General features: G+C 35.2%; 1 long non-coding RNA gene across 5 annotated transcripts in view; it reads right to left on the reverse strand.

The window, feature by feature from the left end:
• Window positions 1-817: 817 nt before the first annotated feature.
• The window catches only part of LOC141396825 (uncharacterized), a 188,587-nt gene continuing 165,106 nt past the window's right edge, over window positions 818-24,298 (reverse strand). For 2 of the 5 annotated variants that reach the window (XR_012411251.1, XR_012411253.1), the window contains 3 exons: window positions 1,225-1,466; window positions 1,013-1,160; window positions 818-934 (listed from right to left, as the gene is read on the reverse strand). This is a non-coding gene — a long non-coding RNA (uncharacterized lncRNA). Of the gene's footprint in view, window positions 935-1,012; window positions 1,161-1,224; window positions 1,467-15,328; window positions 15,576-15,689; window positions 15,810-16,078; window positions 16,192-24,298 lie in introns of those variants that run through there. The other 3 variants (XR_012411254.1, XR_012411252.1, XR_012411250.1) reach the window with 3 other exon arrangements.

Here is a 24,298-nt window from a genome sequence, read left to right on the forward strand (position 1 = left end):
TACCACAAGATGACGTTTCTCAGTTTCGAAATGTTCTGCAAAAATGTCGGACAGAATATTTTAGGTACGGCTCTCATTGACAACAAATCGATTTTGTCTCGGTTTCGTGGTCGTTTTGTGCATTTACCACTATTTGTTCAGAAAAAAACTGTGTTTTGTGTTTTTGTATATTCTGTAACGAATATACAAAAATCAAAAAATTTTTCTGAAAAAACAGGGTACATGCACAAAACGACCACGAAAACGCGACAAAATCGATTTGTTGTCAATGAGAGCCGTACCTAAAATTTTCTGTCCGACATTTTTGCAGAACATTTCGAAGCTGAAAAACGTCATCTTGTGGTACTTTTATAGCGGCTCTTAAAATAAATGACTAAAGGGCATTGAAGGAAGCGAGTTAGAAGGTCGAAGTGCTCTACGAAAATAATCCTCATTCGATTTGACTGAAGACATGTCATCTTAAAAATAAGCTAAAGCAACAGTGCACAAATATATAACGCTAACTCCTGATGGCTTACAGGGTCTCTAGCAAAAACTTCATCACGCCATATCGCGAAAGTTCGACTCACGGCGAATCTGTCCGTCGGGGTTCTGTACATACTCACCAAGGGCTTTCATCTCCAATAGGAATTTTCCACCCCCCAGACTTTGAGCTCCATTTTGTTGCATAGTGTAATTAAAGTAAATAAAGTAAATTCAAACATTTTATTTTTCAAAGAGTATATAATTAATAATAACTAAAATGGTAACATAGTTATAATAAAAATTAAAACAAATAGTAAAAATTATAAAATTGGAAATATTTTTCAATTTTTGTTTTCTGTTTATGTTTTTCTACAATTTGTTTTGTTAATAGTGTTTTTAATTCGTTTTAATGAGTTTCTAAGTTGACATAAATAGTCTTCGTATGTGAGTCCTTCACTTGTAAAAGCATCTGTAAAGAAAAAACAGTAATAAGAAGAATTAGTAATGCATAAATTCTGTTACTAAGCCCATAATATTATGTATTTACCATAGACGCTGCATAAAAAATTTCCATATTGTTTTAAAGGTTTGTTGTTTTTTATTCCATCAACATTATATGCCATTATAATTTCTTTTCCCAGAACTTTATCAATATTTTTAATTGAATATTGTAGAACTTTCTTCGTGACACCGATCTGTAAAATATAATAAGTATTTTTATTCGGAAACGCTTATACTAAGTTTAAAATTAATACTTACCACTTCTAATTTTTTTCTGTCTGCAAATGATTTTCGACCTCCTTTAACTTTTCTTCCGTACAAATTGGAAACATGGCCTGAGAGGTTTCATACATTCCAAGGTTTCGCCGAAGTAAAACGTTGTGTTCCCCTAATATTTTTACTATCTCCTCCTGCCGTGCAAAGATCTCATTCAATTTTTGTTTTATAGTTGACATTTCTTGCTCAATGTTATTCATGTTTGTTTTTATATAATATGATATCTGTATAAAAAATACAAGAATTATTTTAATATGAAATTAACAAATATGATTTACACATAGTTGTGTAACATTGGTAAAAGAACAAATTGTCCTTTATATGGCAAGTACATCATTTTACACCTAATATTTCCACAATCGAACGCAATTTCTGTTCCGGGATCATCTAAGTGGTTGATAAGTGATATACCTAACTGGTTTGATGGAACAGGTAATGAGAAAAAGTTTTTTTGACTTCCGATTTCAAACCCGTATATCGTTTTGTCTTCAATCCTTGTTATTTTTACCACGGATTCCAAAGAGTCGTTCTTTTGTAGCATAACAAGATTGTTGGGAGGAATGTGGCTTATATAGCAATTAGTGTTGTTAACACTAATTAACGTTCCCTTACGTTTGCTATAATTAAATTTGAATTTTTGTATTATTATTGCCCTCTCTTCGAACTTATTTCGGATTTATTGCAATATTTGGTGGTTTTTCTTTACAGATTTTTTTTATGCATTGCATATAATTTTCGAAGTCATAAGCCGAAAATTCTGTTACAAGACCATGTTCTCTAACACATTCACATATGTATATGCAATAAATTATGAATGTTGTATGTGACATTTTGCTCTCCATATATATTTTCAAAAAATTTAACAAAGTCTTGCAACAAAATTTCCGCTGAGTCTACGTTATTTTTATAACTGTAAGGACAGCATAAGAGCCTATATGCACAGTGCAGTAGCAGAAAATGATAGTACGTGACGTCATCAATGATGTCTTTCAGAACAACAACGCCGGTATACAGAAGGAACTGCCTAAATTCGGTCGCTTTCCATCTTTTAATTTCATCAATCGTACGGGGTTTTCGCACAAATTCTTGGGGAATATAATTTGAAACAGAAAATAGTTTATCTGATAAGGATTGTTTTCGCTCAGAGCTCATTTTTTCAATCAATGTATTTAAAATTTTTCTCATAACTCCCAAGTCAATAGCATGCATAACGTCGATGGGAAATTGCGTCACCATATAAGTTCCGGCCTCGTCTACATCGGTTGTCGTTGTCCTAAATCTAACACTATGATGCTGTGGATCTACTCTATTTTTAAACATGTCATCAGTTCGTTTTTCAGCTACCTCTTTGGAAAAAACTGTAACATTGTTTACTTTACGCCCTATCTGTAAACAGCGGCTGCATCCATGGAACGCGTTGTGCCTACACATCCTTTAATGAATGCACTCAGGGATGCCAGATAAGTTTGGTCGAAAATCGGCACTTTTAGGGTGCCAAAATCGGCGAAATCGGCAAAAAATTTTCAAAATCGGCACAAAATCGGCAAATTAAAAAACATTTATTTCAGTTCAAATTATCGCTTTATTTAATAAGCTTAATTTTTAAAAATAACAGTTTAAGTACTACAAAACAATTTACAATTCATAAATCAAGGCAATAATTCAAAATATGTATGAAAATATATGGTTTTACCAAATGCATATGTAGTATATATTTATAAGTACGTGTATATATGAGATCAATATATTTTCAATTCAGTCAAGCTAAACAAAACGTATACAAATATTGTCTTAAGAGGATAATAAATAAGTTGATTGTTTTTATACCCTCAGCATTTATGCTAACGAGGGTATATAAACTTTCATACGGACAAAATGTGCCTCATCGAAATAATGGTTTTAGACCCCAAGTATGTTTGGACGAAATGTGTTTCAGGCAATTTGGAGTCGCCCGTCTGTCTGTCTGGCTGACTGGTGCGCACGATAACTCTCGAACGGATTAGCCGATTTTTTCCAAAGTTTGGCTTTCGTAATATTTTGTCCAAACATAGTTTAAGTTCGAAGATGGACATTATCGGTCAACTCCTTCAGGTACATTCCCACAAAAGTTCGAAAATGTTCGGAAAATTTGTGCGTACAATAACCCTTGAAGGGAGTAACCTATTTGGTCCATACTTTGCACATCGTGAAATGTCTACCAGACTTAGATGAGGTTCCAATACGCACTCAATCGGTTCACTCCTTCGGGAACCTTCCACACAAAATTTCGGATATGTTCAGTTTAGGGCCTGCCCTCGAATCGCTTTGGTTTTTGTTGCAACAATTTGTATACGCTGCCTTTTTCAGGGGCATGTCCATACTTCATGAGAATATAGCCCGAGAGGTGTAGAAACCCCTATGGCACCAAGTGTAGTGGCTGTAGAGCACGATAATTCTCGAACTGATCAACCGATTCCAAAAGTTATACGATGACCCACTGAAATGACTAGTGGGCGCGATATCTATCGAAAAGATATAACTCTCATGTCGGTCCATTCCTTTAAGTACCAACTCCACGACACTTTTGAATTTAAATTTTAATACACATTTTTCGGCAAGTTCAAATGTCTAAAAATGGCCACAAAATTCTGAAAAGACTTTAAAAACATTCGATCTGTCCGAAGAAGAAAGTTTCATTTCACATAGGCTGAGGGTTCTTACTAGTTGTATTGGAATTTTGAAATTTTGGTATACAATTAAATTCAATTTCTGTAATAAATATTTTGTAACAAATCATTTTTAATGACAACATTATAACTGTTAGGACCATTATTATATGTGTTCTTTTACTATCTGATGGATTTGAAAACGCAAAATAAACCAATTTGGAGGCATTAAAAATATAATTTTTACATTGAAATTTAACGCCAAGAAGTTCCACCTTGAAATTCAATCATCACTTTTAACTTTAAGTTAACCAGAACGCTATAAATCTGTTCGGTAAATCCAAAATATAACAAAAGAAGACTTATAATAATGAGGGTTAGACTTATTTAATTTTAAGTAGTCTTTAGTAAAGAGAATTCCTTCCATCGAATCCCTAACTAATCGATTTCGGCACTTGTTTTTATTTAAATTCACTTGGCTAGAAACTCTTTCCACATTTGCTGAAGAATGTGGCAAGACTAAAATATGTTTAATAAATTTGCACATATTAATTCACACACTGTTTTCCAAAATTTCTGCAACTTTACGTTTTTATCTTTAAACAAATTTCTGAAATTTAAACGTGAAAGTTCGCGTGATACTTGCTTTTTGTTTATGTTTATAAAGCATTCGTATTCCTTTATAATGTCAAAAAATGAATCTTCTGTGCCCTATATTATAAAACTTTGATTTACTGAAGCTAGGCACTTTTTTATTTTCTAAATTAAACCGCTTCAAAATCTGACAACAAAGTTCAATGTAAAAGTTTGTGCAGTTTTTAATTACTTCCACTAACCCACTTTTCGACAATTTCGTTTTTTGAACAATTTATTTGGCGTATATACTGAAGTACACGTTTTGGTAATCAAGAAAATTCAAACTGTTTTTATAATATGTTAAAAATTTTTATTATTATTAATCAAACTACTCTTGACGATATAGTTGTCTTTGTTATTGTACCAAATTAGTTCTAGCAACAACAATTTTCATACAAAACGGAAATTTTATGTGAACAAGTTGCCTTAACTAAAAATCGGCATTTTAGGGGTAAAAATCGGCAAATCGGGATTTCTATTTTTTGGACTAAAAATCGGCAAAATGCCGATAAATCGGCAAATCTGGCATCACTGAATGCACTCGCAGGGGCATCGCAAATAAAGACCCTTAAAATAAACTTTACATTCTTATCTCCATATTGAATTCCCTCCCTCAAAAGGACTTTTAAATCTACTATAAAATCATGGAGATAAGCGTTAACACATACTGGTTTTTTAACCCCACAATAAACTCCAATAACGAAAATTGATGGAACATTCAAATTAAGGATTTTCCCTAAAACGGGCCATAGAGATCCTGAACTACTTTTGAATAACGGCAGACCATCAATACCTACATCTAACACAATGCTATCTGTATTCTCCAGTATGTTACCAAGCTTTGAAATCTGCTTCTTAAGACCGAAATTGTAATATTGGCCAGGATTCACTGTGCGAATTAATGTTGGCTGTTTATCGTAATTTAAAAGTTGGATGGAAGTGCTGGGAACATTTAAGTTTTCTTCCCTCAGCATTGCCAATATATCATCTCCCAAACTTCTAGATACGTTTTGCTTCAAAAAAACATCCCTCAATTTATCACGCAGTGTTGGCTGGAATTGGGAACTTTCGTTACAAACAGGCAAATCTTCAAGGAATGGTTCAAGCTGGGAATTTTCGTTGTAAACTGGCAAAACTTCAATATTATTATTGTCCTCTGCCTGATAGTCTTTTCAAATAATCCCGAATTTTTCGAGAAATTTCTCGCCGCAAAGATCTTTTAGATGACATAATGAAATGTTGTAAATATTATTTAGTTTTACTTACGTTCTTTTATAATCTGTATATTTATTCACTTTTATTTATATAAGCACACGTTTAATATGTATATTCAATAGCTTATTTGAAGGCAAGAACCGAATTGAAAATAACAAAAACAAATTAGTTTTAATTTTCTATTAATATTGCATAGCATGCTGCTTTCATACAGTTTTGAATTGGTATCGTTTTTTTTGTTTTGCACGACACATTGCAAGACAATGTCTTGCAAATTGTCACCTATTCGTCATAAAAGTGGTAATAAATTTAAAAGTTCGCTTTTTGGAAAAATTTCATGGTTTCTTTGCCAAGACACTCTGCAAGACATTGTCATTCAACTTTCATGACAATTTCGGAAATTTCGTTAACGAATCGTGCACGAATATGTCTTCGATTTTCTAAGGGGCCATATCGACTGTGGAATGACTTCTCTGTCCTAGAACTTTTGGTTTTTCAAATGCAAATGTGTTTTTATACAATAACGGATATTTGGCCGTTGAATTTTATTTCTTTATGACAAACGCTTTTTTGCGCTGTCTTTGAAGTTATGAGTTTTGGCTTGAAGGCTAACACGCCGTGACAACATTTTTCTTTATATGTTTTCAAGGACGTGGGTTCAACTTGCGGTATTGGTTGTGGATACCTATTTTCCTGCTGTAAGGCAATGTTTAAATTGTGGTAGAGGATAGTGTGCAGGTCTAACCCCAAATGCCTAAAATGCGGTGAAGAAAAGTGCAATGGGGACAGTAGGGTCAAATTTTGTATTTTATGCTAAGCAAGTGAACATAAATGTAACATCAAAAACAAATGCCCTGTAAGGGCTAAAGAAATTGAGACAAACAAGATTATGACCTTAATAAAGATGTCGTTTCGACATTCTTTGGGACGAAAATAATTTTCCATCTCTTTCCACATGTTGCGGCAAGAAAAACGGCGGCGTAAAGCAAAATATTCAAGACAATGTTGACAAAGATGTCAACAAAATTGTGACCCCATTCACCTATAGTTCGGTAGCAAAAAACCCTAAGAATACATATGTTCACAAGCCTGATGCGCAAATGTCAAAAACAATGTTGGAGGAACCATCACCATCGGGTATCTGAGCTGCAGAGCTGCTTAATTTTATGCAGGATTTTTCTTAACTACTAATAACACAACGGCATCTACGGCAATGTGTCATTTCCAAAGTAGGATTCCAAAAATGTGGCGTCAACATCGAGAGTGTAGAGAACCCTAGATCCTGAAGTACTCATCATTGACAAGATCAAGGTATTTTAATATCATATACAATCGTTTAGATCTAACAAAAACTTTAGTGAATTCTATCTCAACAAATATCAATATGATATCGTAGTATTAGCTGAAATATTTGGTGAAGATGTAAAAATCAAGAACAAGCTCATAAACTTCAATCTAATTCAAAAATTCAGGGCGGATGGCTATGGTGGCGTTGCCATTAGTCAAGAAAAATATAGAATATGCAAGAATTCCATATTTGACTAATCATAACATCATCATCATTATTAAAACTTTGAATCTTCCTCAAAACTTGGTAGTATTCCCAGGCTATTTTCCACCAGCTAAGACATTTGATATCTTCAAAGAGGAGATATCTAAACTTTTTACTTTCTTGGACAGATTTAACAATGTTGTTTTATGCGGCGAGTTTAATGTCAGAAACATCATTTTGGGTGATCATATGACATCCAGAAAGGGTAAGGGGCTGGAGTTGGTAGCTGCCGTATGGGGACTCATTTGTGTGAACCATGGAAGCGTTACTTCAGAAGAAATACTGGCTCCCAGGGATCGGTGTTAGACCTCAATTTTGTTAGCGACGGAATGCTTACGAACTGGTATATGCTGGAAGGTTATTGGGGTAGCAGTGGTCATCTGTCGATATCTCTAGAAATCAGTAGACCTGGCGCTCGAAAGGAATAGTTTCTCCATAAACGAAAACTTATTAAGTCTCTTCGAAACCTGGAGCTTTTTCAATAATTGAAGATGAAATGCGGGACGAGGTCAATACAGCGACGCCTAAGTTTGACTCCAAAATGGTTCCAAAATATTGGTGGAATGGCCAACTGGCAGCTCCGTACGGGATACAATTTGCTCCATCAGTTGTATTTGACCTTGATCATTTTGAAGTAGTCTTGGCTAAGAAGAAAAAAGGATCAGCTGCAGGCCATGATAAGGTGACATGTGAGATGATTAGAGCCCTTCCAGGTCTATCACAAAGGGCTGTACAAACGGCTATGCTGCATGCTATTCGTCGCTATAACCGATATGTCGTTATAAGCGATAGGGCTATAAAGGGCCCCAGAGATTTGGGACGTTTGGATATGGTCGTTATAACCGAAATGACGTTATAAACGACGACGTTATAAGCGATTTCGACTGTACGTTGATTCTGAATTGGATAATAAACTTTTTGCCCATGCGGATTCTTAAGCTTGGAGATAAGGAGATTGAGGTGGTAGATAGCTTCACACAGAGAAGTTGTCTATCTCCCGATTCCCATTAATCTAGATACACCAAAACTGCGTAGTCTTGAGGATCACAAAACAATGCTATGATTTTGTCATTATGGTCTTCGACAAGGATTTTGATTTAGCTATGGAACATCTGGAAAGAAAAGCTGTTACCTTTCAGAAAAAATGTGGTGAGCTGGATCTCGGCTTTAACCCTGACAAATCCAACACAATGTATTTGGCGAAAAATAGTATCAAGCAAATTCAGTTAACTGTTGACGGTAAACAAACACACTGTTTATGCCTTGGCTGGCGAACTTCATCGAAATACAGAGCCAAGATACTCACTACAAGAGAAATTATGAAGAATATGTTCCGAAATAAAATTTATATGACATTATAGCTGATAATCCACCTGTTAAATCGAGCTACACTTCCACGCATTTTCCGATATAGGTCTGTCTGGTTACTCAAAAGTTTGCAACATTTTGTACAGAAAGTTGTCTGTTAACTCAACTGGAGCAATTTCTTCTAACAATAACTTGCATGTAACCAGACAAATATATTTTAAACAACATCAAGGTGATACCTTTCTCTAGACAAGAAAATCTTGTGGTTAGATGTAATCTACTTACTGCGAGCAAGCAAGAGATTTCCAATGAGTCAATCCATGCCATATATAATAGTGAAATCTCATACTACAAATATAACAACTATGGAATCTTTGCCACCGATGCTTCACAGGGGATTATACGACTGGTTGCGGTATATACAATGTTGTGCGAGGTCACAATTTTTTATTCAAGTTAAATATAAAATCCTCATCTATGTTTGGGGAGCTTTCCGATTTGCGTATAGCCATTGAAAATGCTGCGGAGTATGACTACTGCAAATATGTCCTTTTCTCTGACAACTTGCGGCCTGTAAGGCTTTGGGCGCAGTTCAGTCGGACAATGGTTTGTAGCTGAATTTTACAACATCTTACACAACTCTACAATCAATTTCTGTCATGTGGTTTGGACCCCTGCCCATAGAGATATCCAGCTCAATGAATGTGCAGATTACATGGCGAAGCAGGCTGTCGTAGTTGGTGGACCAGTTGTTGCTAAATTCACTCCTGAGGAGGCGCTGTTGAAAGTAAGGACAGAGTTATGTCCTCATTGAACAATGAATTTATTGAATTGTCACAAGAAAAAGGCCGCCACTTCTTTCAAATATGCAACAATGTTTTTCAAAACCATGGTTAGTACCTTTAAGATTTGAACCCAAATAAACAAAACTCATCAGTAGGCTGATGATTGGACATGCGTATGATAAAGTCTATCCCCATCGGATTGGATCTGCGGATACGTCACTGTGTGAGGTATGAAATGCTCCAGAAGATCCCCAACACATGATTTTTGCTGCTTTAAATGTTCAACTATTCGAACACATTATCAAACCTTATTCTCCCTACACCATGAATTAGTCTCTCTTCTACAATCTGTTGATGAAAAACCTCTCAGACAACTTATTGGTTTTATCAAGGAGGCGAAGATCTCCCTATGATCCAACATACACATTCCTATCTGTGATATATCTTACTGTTATACTAGTTTGAGATCCTATATATGTTGTGAATGGTTACTAATTTTAATCTCCTATCCCCTTCCCCAATTTGGCCTTTACTTATTTATTTCCACAGCCAAAATTCGTTCCTGGTTTTACTGTGTTTGCTCTACCACTGCCTTTGGATTATATCCGTGCTATTTGCTGTATACTGTATTTTATGCTGCTGAACTGTTCGGTGGTAAGGAGCTGTTCTTTGGATTACTCTTTTAACTTTTCCATACTACGATTAATAAATTTGTCGCTGCATCTCAATCAGGTGTTCTTGTTGTTATTTTATTTGTTATTAACATTTTAGTGTGTGGATAATGTCAATTGTTTGCTGTTTTGATAGCAGCTGTCGTCTTGCTTTACAACTCAACAGTTTTGGAATTTCACCCCCAACCTAACGTTGGATTACTATTTATCTTATCTGCAAACAATCTACCTGACATCTACATTTAGGAATTGAACCTGGTGTTTTGTATCCTGAGGATCATCATTGCATTCTCTCCTTGATGGGAAGAGATCGCTTCATAAGTAAAAAAATAACATCAGTTTCTATTTTAAACTCTAAATTTTTATACCCTCAGCCTTTAGGCTATGAAGGGTATATACACTTTCATACGGGCAAAATGTGCCTCATCGAAATAATGGTTTTAGACCCCAAGTATGTTTGGACGAAATGTGTTTCAGACAATTTGGAGTCGATTGAGCAATGTCCGTCCGTCTGTCTGTCTGTCTGGCTGGCTGGAGCGCACGATAACTTTCGAAGGGATGAACCGATTCGGTTCAAATTTTGGCTTTCGTAATATTTTGTCCAAACTTAGTTTAAGTTCGAAGATGAGCTATATCGGTCCACTCCTTCCGGTACCTCCCCCACAAAAGTTCGAAAATGTTCGGAAAATTTGTACGCACGATAACTCTTGAAGGGTGTAACCGATTTGGTCCATACTTTGCCCATCGTGGAGCGTGTACCAGATTTAGATCAGGTTTTAATATGGACTCAATCGGTCCACTCCGTCGGGTACCTCCCACACAAAATTTTGGAAAAGTTCAGTTTAGGAACATCTCTCGAATCGCTTTGATTTTTGCTTTAGCAACTTGTATTCACTGCCCTCCATACGACGGTATAAGTTTCATCAGGGGCAAGTCCATACTTCCTGAGAAAATAGCCTGAAAGTTGCAAAAAACCCCTATGACACCGTGTGAGGAGGTTGGAGGGCAAAATAACTCTCGAACAGGTCTGCCGATTCGGTCCAAAGTTTGGCCTTAGTAATATTTTGTCCAAACATAGTTTAAGTTCGAAGATAAGCCATATCGGTCGACTCCTTCAGGTACCTCCCCCACAAAAGTTCAAAAATGTTCGGAAAAATTGTGCGTACGATAACCCTTGAAGAGAGTGGCGGAATTGGTCCATACTTTACACATCCTAATATATCTACCAGATATAGATCAGGTTCAAATATGGACTATATTTGTCCACTCCATCCGGTACCTCCCACTCAACATTTCGGATACATGTTAATTTTAAGACCTGCTTTCGAATCATTTTGATTTTTGTTGAAGCAACTTGCATTGCTGCCTCAATTGCGATGGTAAAAGTTGTTTCAGGGGCAAGTTCATATTTCTTGAGCAAACATCCCTGAAGGTCTAAAAAACCCCTATGGTACCATATGTAGTGGATGGAAATCCATTCTTTTTAGTATCTCCTCCGCAAAACTTTTGATATTAAATCCTAATCAACATTTTTGTCAGTTCAAACGCACAAAATTTTTAAAACTCCCTAAATACATGCGTTTTTTGGAAAAAAAAAAATTGTTTCAATATACACAGGCTGAGGGTATATCTCTGTCGACAAAGCCGACTGATACTTTTTTACTTGTTTTATATGATTAAACATCAAATGTGTTCCTTTATTATATTTTATTTTACTTTATATACTAAAAATTATGGCAAAGGATAGTTTCATGTAGGATAAAGCGATTAAACCTTGAAAATATGGAAATTGGGCGGTACGGATCTATGGGAGCTATATCAAAACGTTTACCTATACTGACGAATTTTCGGGGTACAAATTTTCCGTAGGATAATGCGGCTGAAACTTCGAAAATACCGAAAATTGGGATAATGAGGCTAAAACTTTAAAAATACAGAAAATCTTGAGATACCATTTTATTGTAGTTATATTACCGATGTAGCCCACCAAATATTCTGTACCAAATTATAATGTTCTATCTTAAATATTGCGAGCTGTATCTTGACCAACGTACAGATTCCTTTGAGAGTGTCACTATACAGGATATTCAGCCGAATTTTTTTACCACAATATGCAAAATAATTATATTCGAGTAAGGGAGAGGGAGGGAGTATGGAGATTTTTACATTAAAACTGTTGGATTCCTGTATATACTAGGCTGTAACACATTTATCTGACCATGTACATAAACACAATAGGCATCAATGAACAGGTCAAGATTTCCTTTTATAAATAAGATGTACATGGGTAGAACATATCTTCCAGGAATAAAGATCTTCTTATTGTACTAGAAATGTTACCAATTTTAACAAAAAAGGTTTGGTCCATTGGTCCGCTAAATATAGAAGATATAGAAAGCCATCAAATGGGATCGATTATTGTGGTCAAAATTTCAAGCTTCTTCCTTGACCTAAACCCAAACCTTAATTAAAATTTCACGCCGATCAGACTATTATTGGGCCGCTAAAATATTTCGTTTTTGGTCCTTTTCGCCCCCTATAAATTTTATGGTCGTCATCATCAAACACTAAAATCAAAATACAAAATTTCATGACGATTGTTACATAATTAGGGCCTGGAGGTTGATTCTTTATCTCGTCGAGATATGAGTTTTGGTATGTTGTATAGCAACGAGTATTTTCGTAAAAGAAAGCTGATAATATACTTTCCACATTGTGGTGTAACTACTGAAAACTATAGGGAACCAAATAATTTACCATTATTATTACTTATAGAAAGCCATCAAATTGGAACCAGACCAAATTTACCGATCGACTTCTCTCCGCATTCTGCAGGGTTAAATCGAACCCTGTCCGCCCGTCCGTCTGGTGACCATCTAAACTTTGTAATCACTGTAGAGGTGGTCATTAGAGTGATATCGATTCTGCGTACTAGTGTGATGGCAAGACGTAAATTAAGTAGAAACGACATTGTTATTACATACATACTTATCTTATAAAATCCTCGATATTTGGCGTGAGAACCGTTTCCGCAGCAGTACACGCCTCACTTCGTTTGATGTGTACATCTATTGGCAAAATATGTATCGTTATACTGAAGGTTTCAGTCGGACAACACCGCAATGCCACTGTCACCATGATGTATGTGGATCTTTGTAAGGTGTATAGTTTGTTTGTATGATTTCCTTTCCCACTTTTGGCCACCATACATACTAGTGCTCCACTAGTGAGTATTGATCTAATTATGCTGCTGTACATCCATAACACCATTTTAAGACATGTGTACTATGAGCACTAAGGCGGTTTTAAAAAATCGATGTCGGAATTTTTTAGGCGGCACACCCCTAAAGTTATTGGTTTTGTTAGATTTTAAGATTGCCAAAGTTTAAGCACAATCGGGTCATGTGGACTCGAGCCACTGGGGCGTCAAAGTCTCTATGGGCCCTATATACAGCTAATATTAAAATCTAAGCCGATTTTCAACGATTTTCACAGTGGCACGTGTTAACATATTCCGATTGCGCTCAATCCGACATCGATTTATTCCGTTTGAGTTAAAGCCATCCAAATGAGCACGATGTTCCATGTTACGTTTCCATGACAGTTTTGAGTCTAGGATAACTTTTATGTATTTGGTGTGATCTGATCTTGACCTCGTAGTCGTGGTAGATTGGGTATTCCATATGTGGTTTTTGTCTCGTTTTCCCTGGATTCAGACAGCATGCTATTTCGCAGTGTGACATTAATAACTCTACTTTGCAGCAGGGTGGTTTTCCAACTACTGATGAATGGTTCCACGACGAAATTATGTAGAGCTTTTTCTGTTACATAGGTGCTAACGTCGTTTAAGGCGCCTTAAATATACAACTGTTATTTTTTGAGAGACCATTGCCATATCCTTGGTGCTATCTAACATCTATCTATCCACAGAATTCAATCCAGGATTGCATTTCTGCTTTGGCTAAAGCCTTTTTGTACTCCTTCATCTTATCCTTGTAGCCGATGATGAAAGCTTTTCTTGACTGTTTATGTAGTTTTGAGAGAACGCGCGCTAGTGTCCACGATACTTTAAAAGCTCTTTCTAATGATATACCTAAAATGGATACAGATTTTTCTATATCTGCCATTGCACCCCCTTTGTGTGGAACGTTGGGTAGTTTATTTTTTAAAACCCTATTAAACTTCTACTAGTTCGGTCTTTTGGAATTTTGGTGAGATAATATCGCTAAAACCTTCAAAATACCAAAAATCGGGAGGTACCGTTCTATGGGGATTATATGAAGGCGTGAACCTATACCGAAAATTTCAAATGGAAAGTTTTATACCCCAAATAAAGATTAAATAGCAAATTTCAGCCATTTCGGAGGATTATTGAGGCCACAACCTTCAAAATACCGAAAATCGGGAGGTACCGTTCTACAGGGGCTATATGAAGGCGTGGGCTTATACCGATAAAATTCTGGGGAAAAGTGTTATACCCCAACGAAGACTAAGTACCAACTTTGAGCCATTTCGGTGTGATAAAGAAGCTAAAACCTTAAAAATACCGAAAATCGGGTGGTTCCGTTCTATGGGGGCTATAGCAAAACGTGGACCGATATAGCCCAAACATCCTAGGAGTAATGTTAACTTCTGTACCATATTACAAAGCTCTATCTTAAAAATTGCGAGCTGTATCTTGATTTCGACAGACGGACGGACAGGCGGACATTGTTATATCAACTTAGAAATTTACCCTTATCAAGAATATATATACTTTTTTGGGTCTCCGATGAACATTTCGAAGTATATACTTTAATAAAAAAAATCATTTCAAGGTGCGATTCGTTGCGAAAAATGATGCACAATTTTTTCAAGCTACATCAAATTCCGAAATATTTCATATTCGGCTGGCACAAATTTAATTCTAAGAAACACAATTTTGAACCGATTTTCCTGAAAACTTGGTATTTTTTATATTTTGAGAGTCCAGAAAATATTTCAACCAAATATTGTCGACATAGGCACACGTTGGGGTATAGCCACCATATAAGGGTACCCCCAAGTTAACATAATTTGACAATTTTAGGCATATTTTTAAGCCGATTTAGCTGTAATTTTGCATTTTGATTTTTTTGATAGGTCGAAGTTTTAGTTTAGACCCCCATACAATGGGATCACCCTGTTTACTATATTTTAACGTTTTTTTGGAAATTCAGGGTGAAAATAATTCTGAATTAATATTTTGTGACAGATTTTATAAATAAAACTAAATATCAATAAAAAGGGGCGTACAAATAGTTTTGGCCAGATTTCAGACCAGTGTGCGACGGTACACGTTTTTTCTGGCCAAGTCCTTAATTCTTGAGATAATGGCACAAAAGCTCCAGAAAAGCCTGCCGGCACCAACTAGACTGGGTAGTACGTGAAATAACCCTCGATGGGAGAAACCGATTTAGTCCAAACGTTGTACATCGTATTATATAGACGTCAGATGTATTGTGCGTTACTTCTTTTCTTTAGGTCCGGGACTGAGGGTATATCTCTGTCGGCCGACTGATAATTTTTAACTGATTTTTTTTAATGATACGAAAACAACTGCACAGATTAAAAAGGTTTCAACTGATATTATGTATATAGTAAGATATGTACTTACTTTATGTATACATGGCTATGAAAATATCTACATGTACATACATACATATGTATGTAAGTATAATAATCTGCATACAAATCAAGAACACAAACCCCAACAAACAGTCATGGACGATGTATAAATAATAGAACTGAACGACTGGCGTTGTCTGCTGCTGGTCATTTACAGTTTTTTTTAATTCGTGATGCACACGCTGATGCAGAATGCAAATAGACAATGAGATGTAAGCATGTACATACGATATACACATACTAGACACATAAACATACATACTCGTACATTAGTACATTTGAAAATAAAGTATTTTATAAAGGGGATGCATGTACAACAACTACAACGCATGCATCTATGGCAGAAATATAAAATAAGTTGTATATTGATACTTATACGGAATATTATTGCTACGCAGTTGTTATTGTAACTAATGTGATGACGTCAGCCACTCAGACGTAATGCACGTATGAGGGAGGAAAGCGAAATAAAAACCCACAAAGAAACCAAGAAAAATAAAACGAACACTGGGCCCTCTAAACAACGCTATATCAATAATTTCCGTTTCGAAAAGCAGCCATATTTGTTTTTGCGTTTTGTTATTTTTATTTTTAGAACCCAAAAGCTAGGAAGAGAAAGTTCAAACGAGAGGGCAAATATGATAATTGCGAAATACGTCATATTCTTTTTTAAACTAATTGATGACTGACCGAATAGTGGAGACGTAAACTGAAATTGTTAGAGTTAATTATTCATATTCAATGGACAGATGAGGAGATAAATGAATGTATGAATTCAATGATTACTAACATTTTGCTCGAAACGAAAATAGCAATAGGATGAATTTTAAAGCAACAAAAATAGAGTCAACAGCAATCAGAAAACTTTCTCTAGACACCCGTAGAAATATCATTTATTCTAATTTTATTGCTGTTTGTTTTTTCTTCTTCTTCTTTTTTGTTATCGTCAGACTTGCCACGACAACAACGACCATGATGTTGTTGTTGCTGGATGATGATGCATTGTTTATTCGTTTAACCAAAAAGGAAACGATTAAACCCGAATATAGCCGACAACCACAAGAGTTATATTCTCTTTTCTTATGTTTTCTACGAACCATAAACAAAACTACAAAACTGTTGTGGCGATAATCAACGTCGCAGCCAGCAGAACCCCCCACTTGCTGCCGGTCTGACACATAACAATTGACAACAAATAATGAAGAAAAACGAAATTTCATTGGAAAACAAACAAAACGGACAAAGAGGAATGTGAAAAAGTGGGAATTATGGATGGATGTGTTTTCGTTTTCAAGTTTTGTTTTTATTGTAAATACTTGTATACATAACAACTGTATATATACATATACATTTGTATTATGTATGTATGTAAGTATGTAGTATTTTTACAAAGAAGAGAGGCGTAAATTGCTCGTTTGCGATAATGCTTTTTTCGCTTAATGGAGACCCATGTAGAAATTTCAATGGAACCTTTTTTAGAAAGTGTACGTATATAATTTTTAAACAATGTGTTATTTTTATATTATTCGAGACAACTAAATACCAACATTTTTTAAATGCGATGAACTTTCTATAGGGTAAGTGCACCAATAGTCGACACTTTAAGAGTTTCCCTAACTTCAATCCTTCGCCATTCCTAGACAATTTGGCCAATTGCAATGAAATAAAGCTTATTTGCTTCGAAATTTAGTTTAATTTCCGATGACATAAAGAAATGTTGAGTTTTTTTCTGTTAAAACTTGTGAAATTTGCGAATTTGTTAGAATAGTGAATTTCTGCTAGTAGTCGGCACCATTTTCCGGCAACTTGTATTTTAGTATATAAATGTTCTTTTTTATTATTTTAAATAACAAAAAACATACGTTTACACAAATAATACATACTTTAACCGATATTGCTTTTAAAAAGTAAATAAAATAACGATTTTGATAACATTTGGAATTCATTTAAAATTGTTCGTTGTAGATTTGTTTTTAACACAAACTAAATTATTTGAAAGATCAATAGTTTCTACAGTATAATTTCATATTCCAAATAATTGCGCATCATAAAAGTAGGAAATTGTAAATATATTGCTTATATTGTCGGCAACTATTACCCAATTGCCGGCATGACACAAATGTACACACTTCAAACCATGCCTAAAAGCACTAAAAAGTCATTATTTTAATCAAACTACATATTTCTATTTATTAGACTTTAAAGTATTTATTTAAAATTTTTGTACAATTTTGAGCTAAAAATAACGGACAAATCGGGTGTTTTTCACCCCATGCCGACTTCTGGCAAACTTTACATTTTGTTGTCCCTAAAGTCGGCATCGGCAGAAAGGCCAGAATTAAAATAATTTTTTAATAATTTATTTCTCTACAGTGTTCTTTTGACTATTCTCTACGAACACAACAACAATTTTGTAAAGTTTTTTTTTTTAATTTTAATATAACTACAGACATTATTATGTTGACGCCTCCACTAATTTTTTCTTAAGAGACATGCATTTTCGGTTGTGTTGACTAACAAAAAGTTAAATTCCGATATAATAAATGGTCTTAGCTCACTGAAATTTTACACATAGTTAGCTGAGAGTATTGTTGAAGCCTTTTTGATATTATTTTCATATTTTGTTAGAGTAATTTTGAGTTATTTAAACTCAAATACGAAAGATGCCGACTACTGGTACATGCCGGAGATAGGAGCACTTACCCTACCCTCAGCTTTTATGCTAACGAGGGTATATACACTTTTATACGGGCAAAATGTGCCTCATCGAAATAATGGTTTTAGACCCCAAGTATGTTTGGACGAAATCCGTTTCAGACAATTTGGAGTTAATTTAGCCATGTCCGTCTGCCTGTCTGGCTGGCGGAAGCGCAAGATAACTCTCGAACGCATTAACCGATTTGGTCCACAATTTGGCTTTCGTAATATTTTGCCCAAACTTAGTTTAAAGTCGAAGATGGGTTATACGGTCCACCCCTTCCGGTAACTCCCCCACAAAAGTTCGAAAATGTTCCGAAAATTTGTGCGTACGATAACTCTTGAAGGGAGTAACCGATTTGGTCCATACTTTTCACATCGTGAAATGTCTACCAGACATAGATGAGGTTTCAATATAGACTCAATTGGTGTTGGTGATTTATATATAGTGCAACATTTTTGAATGCTGTGGTGCAAATACCAATATACGTTAGAAATTGTAATGCAGTTCCAACCTGAACTTGATCTGAGACATTATTAATAAAATTAATGGTAGAGACCTGCTAAATAGCCCAATAAACATTATATATACAAAGTCCATATTTACATTAGGCAATTTTCCTTGCGGCAATTGTCAGTTTGTTGGTGAGAGAGGGTGTTGAGAGGCAAAGGGTTACCACATGCCTCACCTCTCTCACCTACAAACTGACAATTGCCGCAAGGAAAATGGCCTAATGTAAATTGGAACAAACATAGCACAATTACCCAGGTAGTGCCATCGTAAATTTTGAATATGTTATTTCAAAACTTTCTTTATGTTGTTGGCGAAATTACAACAAAAATATTTTTTTATAAAGGGATTTGACTTTTCATATTCGATCAGCTGGTGTGATACCACTACCTGGTAGTTCTACCATGGATACAAATGAAAACAAAAAATTATTGACATTTTACTCCTTAATGGATGTGCGGGGTTGTGAGACTTCGCCCAGAAGTGGACCTATGTTGACAGCTTTTATGTGAGGAGGATTTTTAATCGCTAACATCTTAAAATTTAAATTTGCATCAGAATCTGTTGCAATTTTGTCTTCAACATTTAACATACCTAATATGAAAGAACCCGTCATGTGGGGTATATACCAAAAACGCGTACCTACGATGTTAATATTTCGCACAGAGGTTTTCTATCTACGAAGAACATAAAATGCCAAAATACAACCAAATACGTTGGAAAATGTGTCTGTAACATTTATAATATGTCCCATCGGTACCGTTCAATGGGGTCTATACCAAAACGCGTACCTATATTGAAAATATTTTGTACATAAGTTTTCTATCCGCTGAAAACTCAATATACCAATTTGCACCAAAATCGATTGAAAAATGAGTGTAAAACGTAAAAACGACAGCCGCCATTACATGAACGCTACGAGAAACCGCGGGCCTATGTGGCCCAATTTGAGCCCCACAATATTTACTAATATAAGAAATATTTTTGCAAAATTTTTGGAATCTACGCCCTTTACTTTAAAAGTTATTAGTAAAGTTCCGCTAAAGTGCTCATATTTCGCACTGTGCGACGGTACAATTTTCATCAAGGGCAAGTCCATACTTCCTGAAAAAATAGCCTGTAATGTGTAAACAAACCCTATAACACCATGTGTAGCGCAAGATAACTTTCGAACGGATCTGCAGATTCGGTCCAAAATTTGGCCTTGGTAATATTTTGTTCAAACTTAGTTTTAGTTCGAAGATAAGCCCTATCTGCCTACTCCTTCGGGAACCTCCCCCACAAAAGTTAAAAAATTTTCGGAAAAATTGTGCGCACGATAACTCTTGAAGGGAGTGACCGAATTGGTCCATACTGAACACATCCTAATCTAATATATAAAAGGCAATGTGTGTATGTTAGTATGTTTGTTTGTTTGTATGTTGTATGTTTGTATGTTCCGAATAGACTCAAAAACGGCTGAATAGATTTTCTTGAAAATTTCAGATAATGTACTGGGAACACTGGTGGTGAAAATAGGCTATATATTTTTTTGAATGGTCGTCGCGGAAGTGAAATATCGTGGTCATCCCAAATTATTCAAAAATGTATTATTTCAGATAATATACCTAATTTTAGTAGGCGTGACTACAAAACCGCTAAAACACTGGCTTCAATATGTGGGATAACGCGGTCAACGCCATATTTTGGAATACACTAAAATCCCGATGACTTGAGATGTCACTATATAGAAATTCCGAAAAATCGATTGGGAAATCTTATGAAAATTTGTATGTGGAGTTTTTAGGTCTGAGAATAGGTCGTAATCTATTTTTTATCACGCTAAGTGTAGTGACCGGTGGTCCTCCCCACAATTTTTTTAAGAAAACCGCGAAATTCAAGATACGTTTTAATATATTGCTTACGAATTGTTTGCAATGCTATGGTAATTACAGTCTTGACCCTGAATGGCCGACGCGGCAGTGAAAAACACGGTCATCCCAAAATTTTCAAAAATGTATTATTTCAATTAATTAGAACTGTCGTAAGCTGTTTTTTTTATACGGCTAGGAGTAGTGACCGGTGGTCCTCCCCCACAATGTTTTTAAGAAAAATCTTAAATCTTTGATATTTTTGAACGTATTGTTTACAGATTGTTTTCCCTGAATGATCGCGGTCATCACAAAGTTTTCAAAACTGTATTATTGCAATTAATATACATAATTTTAGTAAGCTTGACACAAAAATGATATAAACACTAGCTTGAACAAGTGGGATAGCGCGGTCGTGAGCTATTTTAATACGGATAAGTGTAGTGACCGGAGGTTCTCCTTCAAAATTTTTTTTTTAAAAATCTGAAGTACATGATATTTTTGAACGTATTGTTTACAGATTGTTTGCAATACTACTGTAATTACTGTCTTGACCCTGAATGGTCTTCGCGGTGGTGAAATATCGCGAAAAGTGAAATATCGCGGTCATCACAAAATTTGCAAACATTTATTATTTCAGATAATACACATAATTTTGTATGCGGGCCTAAAAAACGTTATAAACGCTGAACACTAAACAATAAGTGGGACAGCGCGTTCAACTCCACATTTTGGAATACAGTAAAATCCGGATAACTTGAGATGTCACAAGATCGAAATTCCAGAAAGATCCATTGGAAATCAGACAAAGTTATTGATATACAATACAATATCATCATTGGAATCAGAATACCGCGATCATGTTCGATTTTTGAAAATATTATAATTACGGATAAAATCTCAAAATGTGGGAAGTGAAACTTCATGAGCATTGATTTCAGTCCTTGGAATAGCTAGGTAAAGGTACATTTTTTAAATACAGCAAAATCTCGATAATAACAACTACAATTTATAGAAGTAATTTTTTTTATGAATTATATAAATGTTGCCATACATATCCCGAAGGAACATACATTTCGCTGAGGGGTATTTTACCACTATTGCATATAGAGCGCGAAGAAAAAAGGCGTTACGTTCGATCGGGCTGAATGAGGTTAAATCCACCAAAAATAGCGAAAATCAGGCGCCACCGTTCTATGGGAGCTATATCAAAACGAGGACGTATACTGAACAGTGGCTATATCTCTGAACTATCGAAAATCGGGAGGTACTGTTTTATGGGAGCTATATCAAAACGTGAACCTATTACCGTTACATACCGAGCGCAAATAAAAAGGCGTGTCTTTCGGTCGATACGAATATTTATGCTCTCCTCTTTAAAATATATTAAAACCAGATTTCAGCCATTTCGGTGTGATAATGATGTTAAATCCTCAAAAAATAGCGAAAATCAGCCGGTACCGTTCTATGGGAACCTATACCAACAATTCTTTGCAGTAATAATTACGACCCCAACCGAGACCAACAATCCAATATATAGCAATGTTAATTGACGTGCACCGACCATTATATGTGGGTCACAAAGTGCTTTGGTATAAAGAAGGGTATAATAAAAGAGATTTTATATCTTAAATTTGGGGGATACCATTATATGGAATTTATGTCAAAACATTGATTTATATTCTGAAGTTTCCAGAGGGATGCCTAATTATGGGTGTATCAATACTGGATAGATAATTAAAGTTTACACGGAGAACCCAAACAACTGGCCAGCAACGCGGACCGGGTCAGCTAGTACCATATATAGATCAGGTTAAAATATGGTCTATATTTGCCCACTCCTTCATGTACCTCCCACACAAAATTTCGGATAAGTTCACTTCAAGACCTGCTCTTGAATCTCTTTGATTTTTATTGAAACAACTTGCATTTGCTGCCTGAATCACGACGGTAAAAGTTTTTCCAGAGGCAAATCCATACTTCTTGAAAAAACAGCCCGAAAGGTGTTAAAACCCCAATAGCACCATGTGTAGTGGATGGAGAGCACGATAACTCTCGAACTGCTCCAAAATTTGTTCCAGTTCGAAGATGGGCAATACCGGCCCACAACTTGCGGTACTTCACCCCAATATTTAAAAAATGTCACTAAAATGGTATGCACGATATCTCTTGAACGGGACAACCAATTTGGTCCAAACTTTGGATCTCCTAATATTTTGTCTAAATTTAGTTTATCTCTGCCTGTATTGGTCATCTCCTTAGGGTACCTCCCCCACAAAAGTTCAACATTTGTGTCTAAGTGCATTTTAGGGTCTGTTCGAAGATCCTTTGGAAATGTATACCGATGCTGTTCGTTGTGGCCCTGTTAACAACGATATTATGTTTTCGTGAACAAGACCATGCTTTCTGGCATACTGGTCCAAAAGTTATACGATGACGTACTGAAAAGTGGTCCATATCCAAAATAGACAAAATTCAGAAAAGACTCTAAATACATTCGATCTGTCAGTAGATGAAAGTTTCAATTTACATAGGCTGAGTGTATATATTTGTGTGCAAAGCCGACTGATACTTTTTTACTTGTTAATTAGTCAATTTTTATTAAAAAATTTAAATATCAAATTAGGTACTTCTATAATATTGGGCTTTGTTGTCTAAATCCGATACAACATCAAGACAATAAATGCAAAATTAGAACAGAAATACCAACAACCAAAAAACTACATACAGTTAGACAACATAATGTTTGCAAAACCAAAAATATTACATACAAAGTTGACTGTTTCAGCCGATTTCTCTGCATTTCTGACCCAAATTGGAGATTTACATGCAGTTTGTAAAGTAATTGTTTTCGAACAAAGAAAAGTAACATTTTTCTGTAATAATTTATGAAAAATGACTGACAATTGTGATAAAAATGTCGGCATTTTTTTGCAAAAATTATTTGGTTGACTTATTTATGACAAGATAGGATGTATAAATAAAAAGTAACCCCCGTAGTCCAACAAAAAATAACGAAAACCAATAACTACATGTAATACAAGTTATTAACTAAATATTTTCGAAATGTAATGGAGGTTCCAAAATATTTATATTTTCGGTAATTACCTGAAAGTCATGACATTTTATTTTATTCTTAACAAGGATTAACTACTAACATGTATCAACATTATTAGGCTTAGAATATCTCTACTAGGAGAGTTAGAGATAAACTGGGATCAATTACAATAAATATTACCTACATAATAATTAGATCAGGGGAGTTACCAGACCTACTAAAAAGGTACCAGGTTATATAAATCGTAAACGAGACTTCCTGCATCCACAACCAGGTCTTATAACATGTTTATTTAACTCAAATTGAATTAAGGTATAAAAGTACAAAAATCGCTTATGGGTACTTTACACGATATGTTTTTTACATATGAGTTGTCACTTTGCATATACATATTGTATGGGAGAAGTGACAACTCATATGTAAAAAACATATCGTGTAAAGTACCCATTAGAAATGCATACATACGTACATATGTAGGGTAT

This window comes from Musca autumnalis, unplaced genomic scaffold (genome assembly GCF_047663935.1).
Source record: "Musca autumnalis isolate F117 unplaced genomic scaffold, ASM4766393v1 scaffold_3, whole genome shotgun sequence".
In the NCBI taxonomy this organism is placed as follows: Eukaryota; Metazoa; Arthropoda; class Insecta; order Diptera; family Muscidae; genus Musca; species Musca autumnalis.